The sequence below is a fragment of the Mauremys mutica genome, chromosome 7, assembly GCF_020497125.1.
Source record: "Mauremys mutica isolate MM-2020 ecotype Southern chromosome 7, ASM2049712v1, whole genome shotgun sequence".
Classification (NCBI taxonomy): Eukaryota; Metazoa; Chordata; order Testudines; family Geoemydidae; genus Mauremys; species Mauremys mutica.
In genome coordinates this window covers 19767349-19783953 of record NC_059078.1, presented here as the reverse complement: position 1 = coordinate 19783953, position 16605 = coordinate 19767349, and the positions used below count along the sequence as shown (strand labels likewise).

The 16605-nt window shown below is 45.7% G+C and overlaps 1 protein-coding gene across 7 annotated transcripts in view; it reads right to left on the bottom strand.

Moving 5' to 3' along the window:
* Positions 1–16605, bottom strand: part of GRIP2 (glutamate receptor interacting protein 2) — a 498925-nt gene that overhangs the window by 149252 nt on the left and 333068 nt on the right. The gene's annotated exons all lie outside the window — the stretch shown is intronic.

Sequence of the window (16605 nt, the reverse complement as noted above, 5' to 3'; positions counted from 1 at the left end):
TCTCCTCTAACTGAGCTGTGTGGTGCATTATGCGAGCTGTGGTCCAGCCAGGGAGCTTGGCCCATATGGGAGAATGGGGGCATCAGGCTCCCAAACTACAGCTCCCATAAGTTAATGTGCCACAATGGGAAAAATACAGTTTCATATTCAATTAACTCTAAATGAAGCATTTCAGGACAGTCCAATAAATCAAAACGAACACATTTTGATTTTGGAATGTTTGTTTTGTCCCAATCAAATTCCCAAACAAAATATTTCAACTTTCTTAATTGAAATTCTCTTTTCATGGAACAGAAATTCTGAATTTTGAAATTTCAACTTTTCATCCCAATTTGGGACAAAACCAATGTTTAAGTGTCAGAATTTCCATCCCTCCAGAAATTCTAATTGTCACTCACCTTTAGTTGTAATTTGTAACAGATCTGTGACCCCTTAAAATGCAGTGGTGCCTGTGCTACATGTAATGAGAATTCAAGGACTTCACAACAGCAGCACTTAACATCCTCCTGCTGAAGGAGCATAAGTCCTTACCACTGGAGCTAAAATAGGATTTCCTTTAGCTATTAGCAGTATAGGGCCTAGGATGTGAAGTTGAGACATCCTAATTCTATCCAGTGGAGGGCAGTAGCTCAAACACATGCAGAAACAGTTCTTTATAGTTTCAAGGGCAAGTACTATCATTAGGCAGAATTCAAGTGCACCCCTTCCTCCAATTTACATAAGAATGCTCTTTTCCACTTGCAAGATTTCCCCTGGCACCACTATCTTCACAGGGACACTGTGCCAAATCAAATGGAAAAATAAGCAAGCAGGTCACAACTCTTAATAGGTGTCACATAGTTTCTTTTCAATAAGTAGCAGTGTAACAATGCATTAGCGAGAAATGAAACACCACGTTAACATGAATTTGCATAGTATTAAACCACGATGCTTTGCTTTTCTAGTCTCCTTCCAAACCTTCCTGACTGGCATATGAATCAAAAATGAAATTTAATTGCCAAGGTATTCAGGAAAATCATTGAGTTTCTGCTTAATAAAGCTTCATTTGTACGCTGGTGCATCAGACACCTTCCCTCCAAGGTGCTATAAACTAGTGCAGATGTAAAATATTTTGCAGGGTTTATTCTAATAAGCATTTCAACAGAGAAAAAAAAAAGGAGGAAGACTGATAGTGAAGTTTTACAGAAGAGCTGGAAGAAGTAGAAACTGAAACCTGCATTATGGTAACGCAAGCAACAAGACAGCATTATTTACACACAGCAGCTTAAAGAGCATTCACATAGAATTGCAGAAATGTAGGACTGGAATGGACATCGATAGGTCATCTAGTCCAGTGCCCTACACTGAGGCAGGACTAAGTATTATCTGGACCACCCCTAACAGCTGTTTGTCTAACTTGTTCTCAAAACCCTCCAATGATGGATATTCCACAGCCTCCCTAGGTAACTTATTCCTGTGTTTAACTACTCTTGCAGTTTGGATGATTTTCCTGAGGTCTAACCTAAATCTCTCTTGCTGCATTTTAAGTCCATTACTTAAAATTACTCCATCATCACCCCCTCCTCTTTATAACAACCTTTTATGGATTTTGAAGACTTATGTCCCCTCAGTCGTCTTCTCCAGAAGAAACAAACCCAGTTTTCTCAGTCATTCCTTGTAGGTCATGTTTTCTAGACTTTTAATCATTTTAGTTGCTTCTCTCCTAGGTCAGCCCTGCCTCCTCGTTAACACACAGGGGAAAGATGATCAGTCATCAGAAATCGAAAGCCTTGCGCTAGTAACTCCTGAGGGCATTCTGTGCCAAAAAAGTTTAAAATTCTGTCCGTTCCCACGTCTCCCCCAATTAAAAATTCTGCAAATTTTATTTGTGAAATAAACTCTGGAGTCTACACCGTGGCACTGGGGAGCACAGGCCCACAGGGAGATCACTGTGCGGCTTCCCCACCCCCCGGACATGGCTCAGTGATGAGGCTGAACCCAACCCTTACACAGTGCAAGGACCGGGCCTGCCCCTCTGTGTCAGGTGCACCAGGTGTGGGCAGGCAGGCTCAGCAAGGCAGGATGAAAGTGTGGAGGGGGTTAGTGTGGGGGGGATCCAGGTGTGGGTTGAGAGGGTTCTGTGTGGGGCAATCTGGGGTGGGCAGCTCAGTGCGGGATCTGGATGCATGGGGCTTGTTGGGGGATTCTGGGTGCAATGGTAATGGGACTCTGCAGGAGGGTCCATGTGAAGGTGGTTGGGGCTCAGCAGGGGGTCCTGGGGGGACTCTGTGGGGGAGATCCAGATGCTGGTGCAGTGGGGTGGGGAATCCAGGTGCAGCTGGTTGGAGCTCAGTAGGCTGGGGATCCCGGTGTGGGTGGCTTGCTGGGGTGGTCCAGGGGAAGTGGGGCTCATCAGGGGGCTTCTGGGTGTGGAGAGAGGTGCAGCTCAGTGAGAGGGTCTGGGCAGGGGCGGCTCTAGGATTTCCACCGCCCCAAGCAGGGCGGCACGCCACGGGGGGCGCTCTGGCGGTCGCCAGTCCCGCGGCTCGGGTGGACTTCCCGCAGGCATGCCTGTGGAGGGTCCACTGGCCCCGCGGCTCCGGTGGACCTCCCGCAGGCATGCCTGCAGATGCTCCACCGGAGCTGCGGGACCAGCGGCCCCTCCGCAGGCACGTCTGCGGGAGGTCCACCCGAGCCATGGTCCCAGCAGACCTTCCGCAGGCATGCCTGCGGGAGGTCCACCGGGGCTGCCTGCCGCCCTCCTGCGGCACGCCGCCCCAAGCGTGCACTTGGCACGCTGGGGTCTGGAGCCGGCCCTGGGTCTGAGGGGGTCTGGATGCACAGGGGTGGGGTGGATGTGAGAGCAGCTCCCTGTACAGTGATCCTGCACCCATCACACCTCAGTTGCAGGGGGAAGGAAGTGCAGGCAGGGAAGGGAGGGGAGAAAAAGTTTGTAGAGTTTCCTACAGCCAGGGGAGGGTCTGACATGGATGCCATGCAGGGGAAGAGTAAGTCCCATCCTGTCCAGCCCAGCCATGACTAGCAGCTGAGCCCAGCACAGGGTAGGAGCCACCAGCCAGGTCCTCCCCAGTCCCACCCTCTGCCTCAGTGATTTACCTCTCTGCCAGCTGCCCTGGGCACCTGAAACATACTGCTGGGGAGGGTCTCATAACTGCTCTTGTGGCTTCCCTTTGCTTCCCTGTCAGAAAGTCATTTTTTCTGTGGGAAAGCAAAGAAATCTGCAGGGGACATAAATTCTGTGCATGCGTAGTGACGCAGAACTCTCCCAGAAGTAGCTAGTGCACACTCTATTAGGTGGTCTCTGCCCGCACTTAAAGGTAGTATTCTCCCCCCCCCCACCCCACCCAGTCAGCACTACACACTAAATGCAAACCAAATGCAAAACAGAGGTTTTAAACCATAAGGTAGCCCATGGAGCTAGTCTCATTTGTCCAAGACAAAAGGGGCTAATTCCATTTTGGGGCAGTTGACTACAGTGTATAATATTCCCCTGCCATTTCAAGCATTCTTCACTTTGTCTTCTTAATTATGTAGTATTGTTGCGTACTATTAAAACAGCTGTCACCTTCCACCACAGGCAAGACGCTGTTTCAGTACCAGGTAAAGGGATTCCTGTAAGAAAAGTACTTTAACATCCAAGGTACTGAAGAATTTTGTATGTATAAATTCCTGCAGCTGGCTTAGAGAAAGTAGAACAGGGCAATGCAGTGAGACTATGGGTGATGAAGATGTGAGGCTGGAGTGGCCAGAGGATCAGCACCCAAGCTGGTGGAAAAATGTGATCAAATCTACTTAGGTTTTGGAGCTTTGAGTACAGTGACATGTTTGTGCCAAGTTTTATCATCATGATCCTTTTACTGTGTAATAATAAGAATGCACGTTTTTAACTGGTCTAGTTAAGAGCCTGCCCCCATCTCCCCCCCCCCCCAAAAAAAAAACAAACTACAGCCTAATAAGAGTAACCAGATCCATCAGAATGTTCTCAAGAATGTCTTACCTGTGAGAAGTGAAGGGACACTGATATCCTTGGTATAATGGTTCAGAACAAACAGACCTGACCAAAAGGTGCTGTCCCAACAGCTCACTATAGCTATTCATCATTTATGACATCACTACACAATTCACCACCAAAACTGCACCCACACCCCCTCAAAACAGGCCACAGAAACTAAGTTACCCTAGGTTGCTACAGTTTGTCCCTCCAGGTCAGGGATCATTGGAAAGACAGCACACACATGCAGAGCTCTACAGAAAAGTTTCCAGTACTGCTGGTGATGCTATACCTGTCCCAGGGACACAGCCACATTTGCCTTCAGTCTTTAAGGCTGTCAACCGGTCACCTTTCGTATGTGCTAAATATAAGCAAAAAAGTGTTTGAGTCTGAAATTTCCAATCCCATGTAATATTTTGTGATCACTTGTTATTGGATCAGATTTATGCAACATAAAGCATTTGCTAGTTACAGGAGTCAAACTGTGGTTCTTGAAGGTATCAAAATATATTTTTGTACCGAAGTTGCTAGGGCTCACAGAGCATCTCCTTAAAAGCTCACACACATACCAAGGCATGTATGTAAATATTTCTAAAATTCCATCGGATGAGCACAAGGCACACAGTTTGGAACCAGATCTGAATGTTTAGAGCAGTGTTGAGACAAGACAGTACCTAAATCCATATAAACTCATCCTCTTCTGGCTAGTCACAGCATGAGGGGGACATATAATCAATGAAGGCAGATTTTGACTCAGTTGCCATCTGTGGCATTGCACATTGGTGGTAGCGGATTAGCATGAGTTATAAGAGGCCAGAATATGGCCCAGTGATTCAGCTTTGTTTTACAGGGAAAAGGGAGTAGAGAGGAGTAGTGTGGAGAGTAACAGTCCTGTTATCTGAGGACAGCTAGCGATAAGGACGTAAATGACTAGAAATAAAAAACCACAGTCAACAGTATTTAAAAAAAAAATCTGGAAATGTTAGGCCATTATCTTTCCAGCTGAAGAGCTGTAATTGAAAGAGATTAATCTTCCAGTGGGTTCATGAAGGGTTTACAAGCTAATTGTTCTCTTTTTTGTCTTCAGGATTAATACTACGTTCTATGAATGGAGTGGCAGCAGATGTGCAGCCTTTGCTCTCTTTAATCCAAATGCCTGCACTGCCACAGATGCTCCCGACGTGGTACAGTGACATAATAGAATCTCTCTCCCCCACATAAAGTGGCTGTTCTGAAATGAGATTCCAGTGAGCCTGATATGAAGAGAACAATAAGTTCCCTTATGTGGGGAGGGTGGGTGGGTGAGAAGAAGAGATATCGGGAATGTGGGACAACAGATGAACTTCCCCTTCTCTCCTCTCATGATATGTAGTGTGTGTCATTTGGAAATTGACACAATGGGAAATTATCCCATTGAAATCAGTGGAGAAACTCCCATAAATTTCAGTGAGGTTGGGATGATTTATGCAGAGGTTTCTCCTACATCCACCAGGCCTAGTTACATCATAGGCCTGATTGCGCCAAACAGCAAAACACTGAACATCAACAGCACCTGGCAGGAGATACTATGAGATAACAGCAGAGAGAATGTGTGATTTGTAAAGCTCTTTTAAAAAAAGAGAACAACCTCCCACTCCAACATCTGTTGAACTATCCAGTTCAATGGAGATTTCTGAAATAGACCAAAAGTCAGTGGGAAAGGGTTCAGGCATTCTACTTCATTGCAAATCCCATATGAGAAAGGCACAGCTACTATCAAAGAGGAAGGGCTCAGAAGAGTTCTGGATCAAAATACTGGGCTTTCTGGTGTCTACTTCACACAGGGCTGGATTTAGGGGCAGGTGATCCAGGTGACCACTTGTGGTGCTGGGTTTGGGGGTGCTGGGCTCTCAGGCAGGAACGGCTCCATCCCGCTCCCCACCCAGCTGCCAGGGAGAGTGGCCAAACGTACCGGGGGAGAGAAGGAGAAAACCCCTCTCCTTCCTCACCCCCAGCAGGCCAATCAGGAGGGCATTTGACCATGCTCCCTCTACACGTTGCCTCTGTTTGCTTATACATGGCATGAATAAATACAGATTTACAGATCCTAGTGCACAAATCTTATATAACAGGGATAAATTTTGCATGCATAGTCATGAAATGGACTACAAATGCAATAAAAAATAAGCTATTCAAAAGTTTAAAAACTGGGAGAGAGAGGGGAGGTGCGACAATTGGAAATATCAGAAGTTCAAGTTCAAAATAGTTTTGATTCTAGAAGGACAAAGTCACTTTAAAACTTTTGATTGTTTCGGGCTATAAAAAGTGGTTGTAAAAAGATGAACAGTCACTGGCCCAAGACTGCAGTCGTCCTACATCAGGCCTTTCACCTGCAAGGAAGATGGAATGTAGAGTCAACTGACAAAGAATTTCTGTTGCCATGTCTATTAGAAAGTCTATCATGGTAACTGTAGTGAGCAACATCCCTTGTCTTTGCAATAAATATTTTTTATTCCAAGTACAAAAACCCCTTAGAGTAAGCAGAGATGGAAGGCTCTCCAGCAACACAGTGATAAATGATCTTATTAACCATCTACTAGGTCTTGTATCTTAAAAGGGACACCCTACTATCCTAACGGGCTACTTTTTCAGAAAAAAAGGCCTGGCATTTGTGCACCTTGACTGGGAGGTCTTTCTCCCCGCCCCCCAATGCAATCATTTGCATGTGCACTCAACCAGTTACTTCTCCAACTGGCTATTTGCATGAGCCACTTAGGCACACAAATGACCTTCAGTTTTTCACATGCAGTTGTTCCCAAATTTGTAGGGCAATATTTATACAGGAGCCATTTCCTTGGCATGTCATTTTCTGTCCTCCTTGTATCAGCATTTGCAGTGTTTAAGAAACAGCTCCGTCCCCCCGACAAATCTGCTATTCTAACATCAGTGTGTTGCTATGGGGAAAAAATCCCACATGGAATAATATACTGACAGTCATAAAATATAAACCCCAGCAAAAAACTTTCATCCTGGGGTAGCAAAAGCTTCTTGTGTTTTTAAGATCTTCTTATCACAAGTTACTATTACAAATGAGCAAACACAGGAGAGACAAAAGCTCTCACAAAGCAAACATTGTCAGGTTTTGTTACCTACCAAGAGCTTTGCCTGGGTTGCCAAACCTTGGCAAATTGATGGAGGTTATTTAAAGAAAAATGGAGGGGGTACCCTGCCAGTTCAGCTTTGCAGTTCTGAGCAAGTTTTTGGTGTGTCTCATGCAAATGGAATACAGCAGGGGTTCCCAAACTGTGGCACTCTGGGGGGTACGTGGGAGAAATTGTGCAATGGTGGATTTTATTTATTATTCCTTGCATTTTCATAATAGGCTCCTCAGACAAAGCGTTAAAACTTTGTGGGAATTTGTTATATAAAATACGGTAGTTAAATTTACTTCAAGATTTACCAATGAGAACAGAGATACACAGAGATGCTAATGTACAGAGCCCTCATCTCCTATCACTGTACAGCACGGGTTCAGTTGCCCAGCAACTCTCTGGTGTAACTGAGCTCAGGACTTCGAATCTTTTTTTGGGTTGTAAACACGTCACACAATATCTGTACGTAATAGTGAAATATGGACAGATGGCTAAAGACAGGTAGTGTTAAGAAGAACACACAAAGTATCAGTGATGAGAAAGGTACAGGAATGCAGGCTGCGGTTAGATCGGGAATGGGGTACATGGGCAGCGAGTAGGTCTAGAAGGGGATATGCAATAAGAAAAGTTTGGGAACCTCTGGAATAGAGCAAAGTGAGCAAAAGTGCAACCCATACTTGAGAACTGTACAGGGAGCCCAGAGGAAACAAGGATTGGCCCATTTCATTTGCACACAGAATCTAGCTAACTCCTTGCACTGGCTTGCATCAGCCAAGCTACGGCAGGTTTGTTTTGACTTTTGGGGTGCTACTGGAGAATGTGAAACCATTAACCAGAATAGCTGCATTTTGCTTTCAAATACTATTTTTGCTCCCATTTTGAAGAGGCAGGGTAGGACAAACAGTAGGGAATTAAGGGTTTGCGATAAATCCTGTATACCACACAAATCCCTCCATTCTTCTACACAAAAAGCTGTTACCCTGTCCTAAAATCAGAGGATACAGTAACTGCTACTAGTGATATGGTGCACAGCATTTTCACATGCAGATCTCCAAGCACTTTACAAAGAGAGGCAAGTAGCATTATCCCCATTTTATAGATGGGGAAAGAGGCACAGAGGAAGATGTGACTTGCCTAAGTCACAGGAAGAGTCAATAGTAGGACCCAGGTCTGATGTCACCTAGTCCTGTGTCCAAACCATCAATACCCCACACTTCTGATCAGGAGGCCCCTTATAGAGTACTAAGGAAAATGATATTTGCCCCTTCAAAATATACTATTATCACAAAAGATGCTATTTTGTTCATTTTGGGAAGGATATTTTATTAAGATTTATGCTTCAAATCTATACAAGTCCAACAAGCAACAGTTTCAGTGACACAAGACCACACTCTGCTATTAATTAGTTGCCAAGACATGGTGTGAACCTGCCCAGCTATGTGTGAGAATTGCTGGGTTTGAGAGTTTAGCGGAGGGAGAATTGCAAGGTTCCTCTGTATATGGATGAGGGATGGTTGGAGGTGTCTTGAGGGGGATTTTAAAAAAGACCAACAAAGCTTACAGATGTGCTGAACTAACAAGCAGCCACTAAGCCATGGTGGGGAATATTAATGTTTCCTTACAAGATTTCAGGTGCACATTGACATTATTAGCACACTCTTCTGGAAAGGATTGTGCGCTAAACAGATGGAGAAGCAGGTGTAATTGCCTGTAGAAATTACAGTATATTTTCCCCATAATTTTCAATTGAAATTAGTGGCTTGTTTATTTGGAAATACTAGCATTTTTCTCTTGGGTCTGCAAGGGTTTCTTTTTGGGAGCAATAGTTCTTTTGCAAATCAGTGTTGATATTTAAATTGCATATGGATTAAGACTGCATAAAAACCCACCTTCATTGCTTCTAGAGTACCTCAGGGAGAGGCAGCCATCCGTTGTAATGTATTCCTGGCATCGTGTCAGAGGAGTTTCAGTGAATGGGTTGAAATTTTCTATCAACAAAACTCCCCCCCCCACATAATGAAAAATGGTCTTTTGATGAAATATTTGTAGTGTTCAAAGAAATGAACAACACACAAATTCTAGAAGTTGGTCCAAAGGAGTAAAGTTTAGGCGTGGCCAAACTAGTTTTGAAGGAAGAATCATGACCCCAAACCTTCACTCCTTTTAAGAATCACACCTGTAAAGATCTCAGATATTCCCCTTACCCACTTCTTAAACACGTCTACAGATCAACATGCCACTTTTCTCAGCTGGAAATCTCCAGGGGAAGAAACCCCACTGGAAACAAGCTTTCACGGTTTGCAGAATCCTGAAGTTCTGAGAAGCAGCCAATATTTTCAATGTGTACGTGAAACAAATGCCAAGAACTTGCTAAGGGTCACTCTTCATGAGAGAGAATTCTGATTGTGGTGTCACTCCTCCTTCCTGATGCATCAAAGGGTACGTCTACACTACGGGACTATTCCGAATTTGCATAAACCGGTTTTGTAAAACAGATTTTATAAAATCGATTGTGCGCGGCCACACTAAGCCCATTAATTCGGTGGTGTGCGTCCGCGGTCCGAGGCTAGCGTCGGCTTCTGGAGCGTTGCACTGTGGGTAGCTATTCCCTAGCTATCCCATAGTTCCCGCAGCCTCCCCCGCCCCTTGGAACTTCCGGGTTGAGATCCCAGTGCCTGATGGGGCAAAAATCATTGTCGCGGGTGGTTCTGGGTAAATGTCGTTAGTCACTCCTTCCTCTGGGAAAGCAACGGCAGACAAGCATTTCGCGCCTTTTTCCCCTGGATTGCCCTGGCAGATGCCATAGCATGGCAATCATGGAGCTTGTTTTGCCTTTTGTGACTCTCACCGTATGTGTACTAGATGCCGCTCACAGAGGCGATTCAGCAGCGCTACACAGAAGCATGCTTTTGCATGACAGCAGAGATGGTTACCCTCCATACTGCACCATCCAAACCCTTCCATAAATTGGAACTAAGATGATCATGGCTACCAGTCCTTTTGTACCATTTGCTGCTGTCATAAGTGCCCCTGGCTGCTCTTAGCCAGGGGCGCAAAAGCCAAAATTGGGAATGACTCCCTGAGTCAATCCCTCCTTTTTGGTATCTAAAAATAGAATCAGTCCTGCCTAGAATATAGGCAAGTGTACTAGATAACCACTGTATCATAGAACCAGAGAGCACAGCTGCTCTGTGTCAGATCCTGCAGAAACTATGATCTGTATGCTATTCATAGGGGGTGCTCCTGTAACAACCCCACCTGTTGATTCCGTTCTTCCCCAGCCTTTCTGGGCTACCGTAGCATTGTCCCCCCACTTGTGTGATGAAGTAATAAAGAATGCAGGAATAAAAAGACATGGTGACTTGTTAGTGAGAAATGAGTGGAAGGCAGCCTCCAGCTGCTATGATAGTCCAGACAGGACATTAAGCAGTGTGTAGGAGAGAAGCCCAGCATCCCTCTGCTAGTCCAGGGGCAACTGAATCTGTTCTTTACACATGAAGGGTGGGGGCTGATGGAGCTCAGCCCCCTGTTGCCATGATGACGATGGTTACCAGCCATACTGCACCATCCACCATCCACCAGAAAAAATTAGGGCCAGGCGCCCTTGATTGACCTGACGGATGCTAGTCAGCATGGTTACTGCCCCATGTGCCAATAGGCTGATGACGAGGACGGTTACCAGTCCTTTTGTACCATCAGCCACCCATGGCAGGGGGGGAGTGAGGATGTTGGTGTTGACGGCTGCAGCATCGTGTCTATCTGCAGCATTCAGTAAAGATAGGGTGACATGTAAAAGAGTCAGAGGATTGTTTTCCCTTTCGCTTCTGGGGGTGGGTGGGGGGGGTGAGTAGATTGCCAAGCTATGCCCTGACCCACCGGGGACACTGTGTTTGACCCTAGAAGCATTTGGAGCTCAGCCAAGAATGCAAATACTTTTCGGAGGCTGCAGGAACTGTGGGATAGCTTCAGTCCTCCAGTCCTCCAGTCCATGAGCGTCCATTTGATTCTTTGGCTTTCCGTTACGCTTGTCACGCTGCAGTGCGCTGAGTCCCTGCTATGGCGTCTGTCTGGAGATTTTTTAAAAAGGATTCTGAATTTCATCTTCTGTAACGGAGCGCTGATAGGACGGATTTGCCTGCCCTTACAGTGATCACATCCGCATGGTCCGTGCTGGAGCTCTTTCTTTATTTTGATTTCGGACTGCATCGCCACCCGTGCTGATCGGAGCTCCACGCTGGGCAAACAGGAAATATTCAAAAGTTCGCGGGGCTTTTCCTGTCTACCTGACCACTGCATCCGAGTTCAGATTGCGGTCCAGAGCGGTCACTGCTGCACTGTGGGATAGCTCCCGGAGGCCAATACCGTCGATCAGCGTCCACACTAACCCTAATGCTTAAAGTGTGCATGGGGGGGCAGGGAGGTGAGGAAGCAGGGCCGGCTCCAGGCACCAGCACAAGAAGCAGGTGCTTAGGGAAGCCAATGGAAAGGGCGGAACATCCGGGTCTTCATCGGCAATTCGGCAGCGGGTCCCTCAGTCCCTCTTGGAGGAAAGGACTGGCCGCAGAATTGCTGCTGCAGAATGAAGTTAGAGCAGCTGCCAAAGTGCCGCTGACCAGCTTCTCTCTCCCCCCGACCTTTGCTGCTTGGGGTGGCAAACAAGCTAGAGCCGGCCCTGGGCGGGAGAAAGATGATCACACACAGCACCCAGGGGTTGGTGGGCAGAAGGAGCCAGCCACACATGATCCTGCAATAAGCAGCCATGTCATCAAAGGAGAGCAAACAGCTTAGGGCTCTGAAAGGGGCTTGTACCTCTCCAGAGCGCAGGGTGGGTTCACCAGCTTCACTCTCTTGTCTAAACAGGGAGGTTCTTTGGCAGGATTTTACAGACGAGCAAGAGAAAACATAATCCAAGATGAAACAGGCCAGATCAAAGGATTTCTGCATCATTAAGAGCAAAATAGGTACAAAGTGCCCTAGCTCAGTAGCTCTCAACCTTTCCAGACTATTGTACCTTTCAGGAGCCTGATTTGTCTTGCATAAGCCCAAGTTACACCTCACTTAAAAACTACTTACTTACAAAATTAGACATAAAAATACAGGAGTGTCACAGCCACACTATGGCGGATTTTCTCATTTGTACCCATATAATATTGCACTTACATTTCAGTGTATAGTATATCGAGCAGTATAAACAGGTCGTCATCTGCATGAAATTGTAGTTTGTACGGATTTCGCTAGGGCTTTTTAATGTAGCCTGTTGCAAAATTAGGCAAATATTGAGATGAGCGGAAGACCTCTGTGTCCTGCCAGGGATACACACACCCCTGACTGAGAACCACTGTCCTAGCTCACTGAAGGGCAGCGTGCATGGCACTGGCTTCTTCCTTACTGCAGGAGAGTCAGACGAGGTCTACACTAGCACTTTTGTCGGTGTAACTTATGTCGCACAAGGGTGCGAAAGAAAACAATTTACACCAGGGGCGGCTCTATGTATTTTGCCACCCCAAGCACGGCAGTCTGCCTGTGGGAGGTCCGCCGGTCCCGCGCCTTCGGCATACCCGCCCCTGAATTCCCACCAAAGCCACGGGACCGGCGGACCTCCCACAGGCGAGCCGCTGAAAGCCGCCTGACTGCTGCCCTCACGGCAACTGGCAGGCACCCCCCCCCGCAGCTTGCCGCCCCAGGCACACGCGTGGTGCGCTGGTGCCTGGAGCTGCCCTGGAGTTACACTGACAGACAGCACGATGTCGGCGGGAGAGCTCTCTCCTGTCAGCATAGAGCAGCTACACGGGAGATCTTACAGCGACGCAGCTGCATTGGTACAGCTCTGCTGTGGTGGTTGCACTAGCTAGATGCTTTTCTTTATTTTGCTTTTAAAGACCTTGGTGTCCTCAGGACAAACCCTTCTGTTCACAACGTTAGGAACCCAAAAACCCTGTGCAATTCACAAAGGTTAGGGAAAAACAAAACAGATTCCCCGCAGCTTGGAGGCATTCTCAAAGCAGCAAGATGGCTTGTGTGTGTTTATCCAAGGCTTCCAGTTCAGTTACCATAGCAACACAATGCAAATGTAATCTAAGTGTTTACACAGCACAGATGATTTATGCCAGCCCAGCCTTGGTAAGTAGTTGAAGAAGTGGGTGGTGGTGATGACGCCACCTTGGTGCTTTGGAACAATCTCAGTGATTTATCTGGACAGTTTTTCCCTCCCCCACCTGACACTCCTCCTCTGTCTCAGACTCTCCACCCACCAGAGAGCTTTTAGATCATGTTCATGCCCCGGTCTATAGATCAGAGGGTTGCCTGTTAACTCAGCCAAGGAGTAGGATAGTGACTGCTTTGCATAAGCTTGGGCAGATTTGAAGCTTAAAAAAAAAAAACAAACTATCAAATCTTCTTGGCTACCTAAGCTTTTGGAAACATCTAGTCCAGACAGCACCTACATACTTAGCTGCCCTCTATCCCAAGAAGTGGGTAAACACTTTGAAAAAGGATAAAGCTGCAAAAGGACATTAAAACAGGACAGCTTTGCTTGCATAGTGTCTAAATATCTACTTAGAATTCCCTGAAAATCCCCCTGGAGTGTCAAAGTCATTATCGCTGATGTGACCATAAAGTTTCCATTCTGTTGCTCTGCTGAAGGCTTTAATATGCAGGAAGGGAAATGACAGCGTTTGTGCAAAATGGTTTCTCCCCTGAGCATGGCATGGTCAAAATCTAAAGGAGTGGCTAGCGGCAAACAGGGCTGTGACAGGTTGGATCCCAGAACCCTCCTTGGGAGCTGCCACCCGATGTGCCAAGACTACTTCTACTCCTGCTTCCCCTGACAGCTCAGGGTATGGCTACACTTGCAGCTGTACAGCGCTGCCGTGGCAGCGCTTTGAAGTGCGAGTGTGGTCGTGGTGCCAGTGCTGGGGCACTGTTTAGGATAGGGCTTTACAGTGCTGTAACTTGCTGCACTCAGTGGGGTATTTTTTCCACACCCCTGAGCGAGAAAGTTGCAGCGCTGTAAAGCTCCAGTGTAGCCAAGACCTCAGGAGTCCAGCACCCTGTCTCGCTGAGCCAGACACTCCCGTCTGCTCCAACACAGACCCAGGGTCTGAATTACTTGCACTAAAGCTGCAGGTTTACCTGAAAGCAGCTAACAGAAGTGTTCTTGTCTTTAACACTCAGATGCCCAACTCCTAGTGGGGTCTAAACCCAAATAAATCCATTTTGCCCTGGATAAAGCTTATGCAGGGTAAACTCAAATTGTTCGCCATCTATAACACTGATAGAGAGAGATATGCACAGCTGTTTGCTCCCCCAGGTATTAATACATACTCTGGGTCAATTAATAAGTAAAAAGTGATTTTATTAAATAAAGAAAGTAGGATTTAAGTGGTTCCAAGTAGTAACAGACAGAACAAAGTCAGTCACCTAGCAAAATAAAATAAAATGCAGAAATCTATGTCTAATCAAACTGAATACAGATAATCTTACCCTTAGAGATGCTTCAGTATGTTTTTTCCTCAGACTGGACACCTTCCAGGCCTGGGTACAAATTCTTTCCCCTGGTACAGCTCTTCTTCCAGCTCAAGTGGTATCTAGAGGATTCTTCACGATGGCTCCTCTCTCCTCTGTGTTCTGTTCCACCCCTTTATATATCTTTTGCATAAGGCAGGAATCCTTTGTCCCTCTCTGGGTTTCCACCCCCTCCTTCTCAATGGAAAGACACCAGGTTAAAGATGGGTTCCAGTTCACATGATCACATGTCACTGCAAGACTTGATTGCCCACTTGCCAGCACACATGTATACAGGAAGACTTACAGGTAAAAAAAAAAAAAAACACACACCCATCTGCAGACAATGGTCCTGGTTAATGGGAGTCATCAAGATTCCAAACCACCATTAATGGCCCACACTTTGCATAATTACAATATGCCCTCAGAGTTATATTTCATATTTCTAGTTTGATACGTTTATACAACTAGGCTGATCACACTCAGTAGATAATAAGCTTTGTAATGATACCTTACAAGAGACCTTTTGCATGAAGCATATTCCAGTTACATTATATTCACTCAGCAATTTTTTTTTAAATAAAATCATATAGACTGCAACGTCACAAGGGCTTGTTATTCCATGTCAGGGGTTGAGGTAACATGCCTCTGCCCCAATGAGACAGACACTTGCAGACAATTGCCATTTAAACTGGTGGTAAGCTGTGTCTTGCTCATGCAATGCTTTAGAGTCCCTTAGCTGCCTAAGGCAAAGAATTGTCTACAGGTCCTCATCGGCTTCAATATCACAAACTGAAATGAAGGATCATAGTGGCTATATTAGTTTATGGAGCAGAGAAGCACAAAAATAACCTCGTTCCATTAAGGCATCTAAACAAGTTCTCCAGGAAGTGTTTCTTCTTGCTACCAGAAGATTAAGACAAAAGGTCATGCGCATCTTGTTGCCAGTGTGGATATCTTGCAGGCCATTGTTGCACATAACCATTACATGAATGGTCTTTGATCATCTCAATTATGGACAAGTGTCATCACACCCATATAATCACATGGAAGCAATAAATATACCATTAGGTACCAAAGTGAGTTCCTTCCTTAAGTTAGAAGTCTCTCCTCACATGAGGCTGAGGTCTTGTGATGGCTACTATCTTGACTGATACTAGGGATTGAACCAGCGACTTCCAGAGCTAATAGCATGAGTCTCTACACCCCTATCATCTATGGATAGGGCACAGAGGGAGACATAACACACACGGATCAGTAGGTTTCACTCTCTCACTTAAATTTCTCTGTAAACTAGGAAAGATGAACTCAGCCATGGCTTAAGAGGTTGGCCATCAGTAAGAGACTGTGTAGATGTGTTCCATCTCACTCACTAATTTTTCCACATTACCTGTTTCTCCAACTCTTTCCACAGATCAGAATGCAACATTGGTAAGGCCAGCATGTTCCAATTCTTGTATCTACTATTCTGTTTAAGATTCATGAGGCAGACCCTCCACAATCAGGGAGGTTCAGAAAAGTTAAAAGTAGAGATGGGCTGAATTGCTGTGTTTGAACTGGATCCAGACAAGACAAGACCAAAAAAAACTTTTCTAAGATTCATAGCTGGAGTTTTGATTCAGGCCTGTTTGTACCTAGTCAAAGGAGATGAAGCATGCATAGAGGGTGTTGCTTCTCAGATAATTTTTCTTGTTTTGAGGCTGAAAATGTTAAGCAGCTTGACTGCTTTGCCAGTAAAAAAGAAAAAAAAGATTTTGAAGAATTTCAAATGTGAGCAAGGAATTGAGCAAATGGATTTGGGAAAAAAAAGGATCTGAATCTGGATCTGAATGTTTAGAAAGAATTTGGTTAACAGTTTTGGTCTTTGACTTATACATGCCTCTAAATTTCTTTTTTTCCCCATCCAAGTCCAGAGGCAGAAATGCAAGAATACTATGAGGAAAAGCTCTTCTTATGATCGTTTGCTGGACAAAGTCAGCA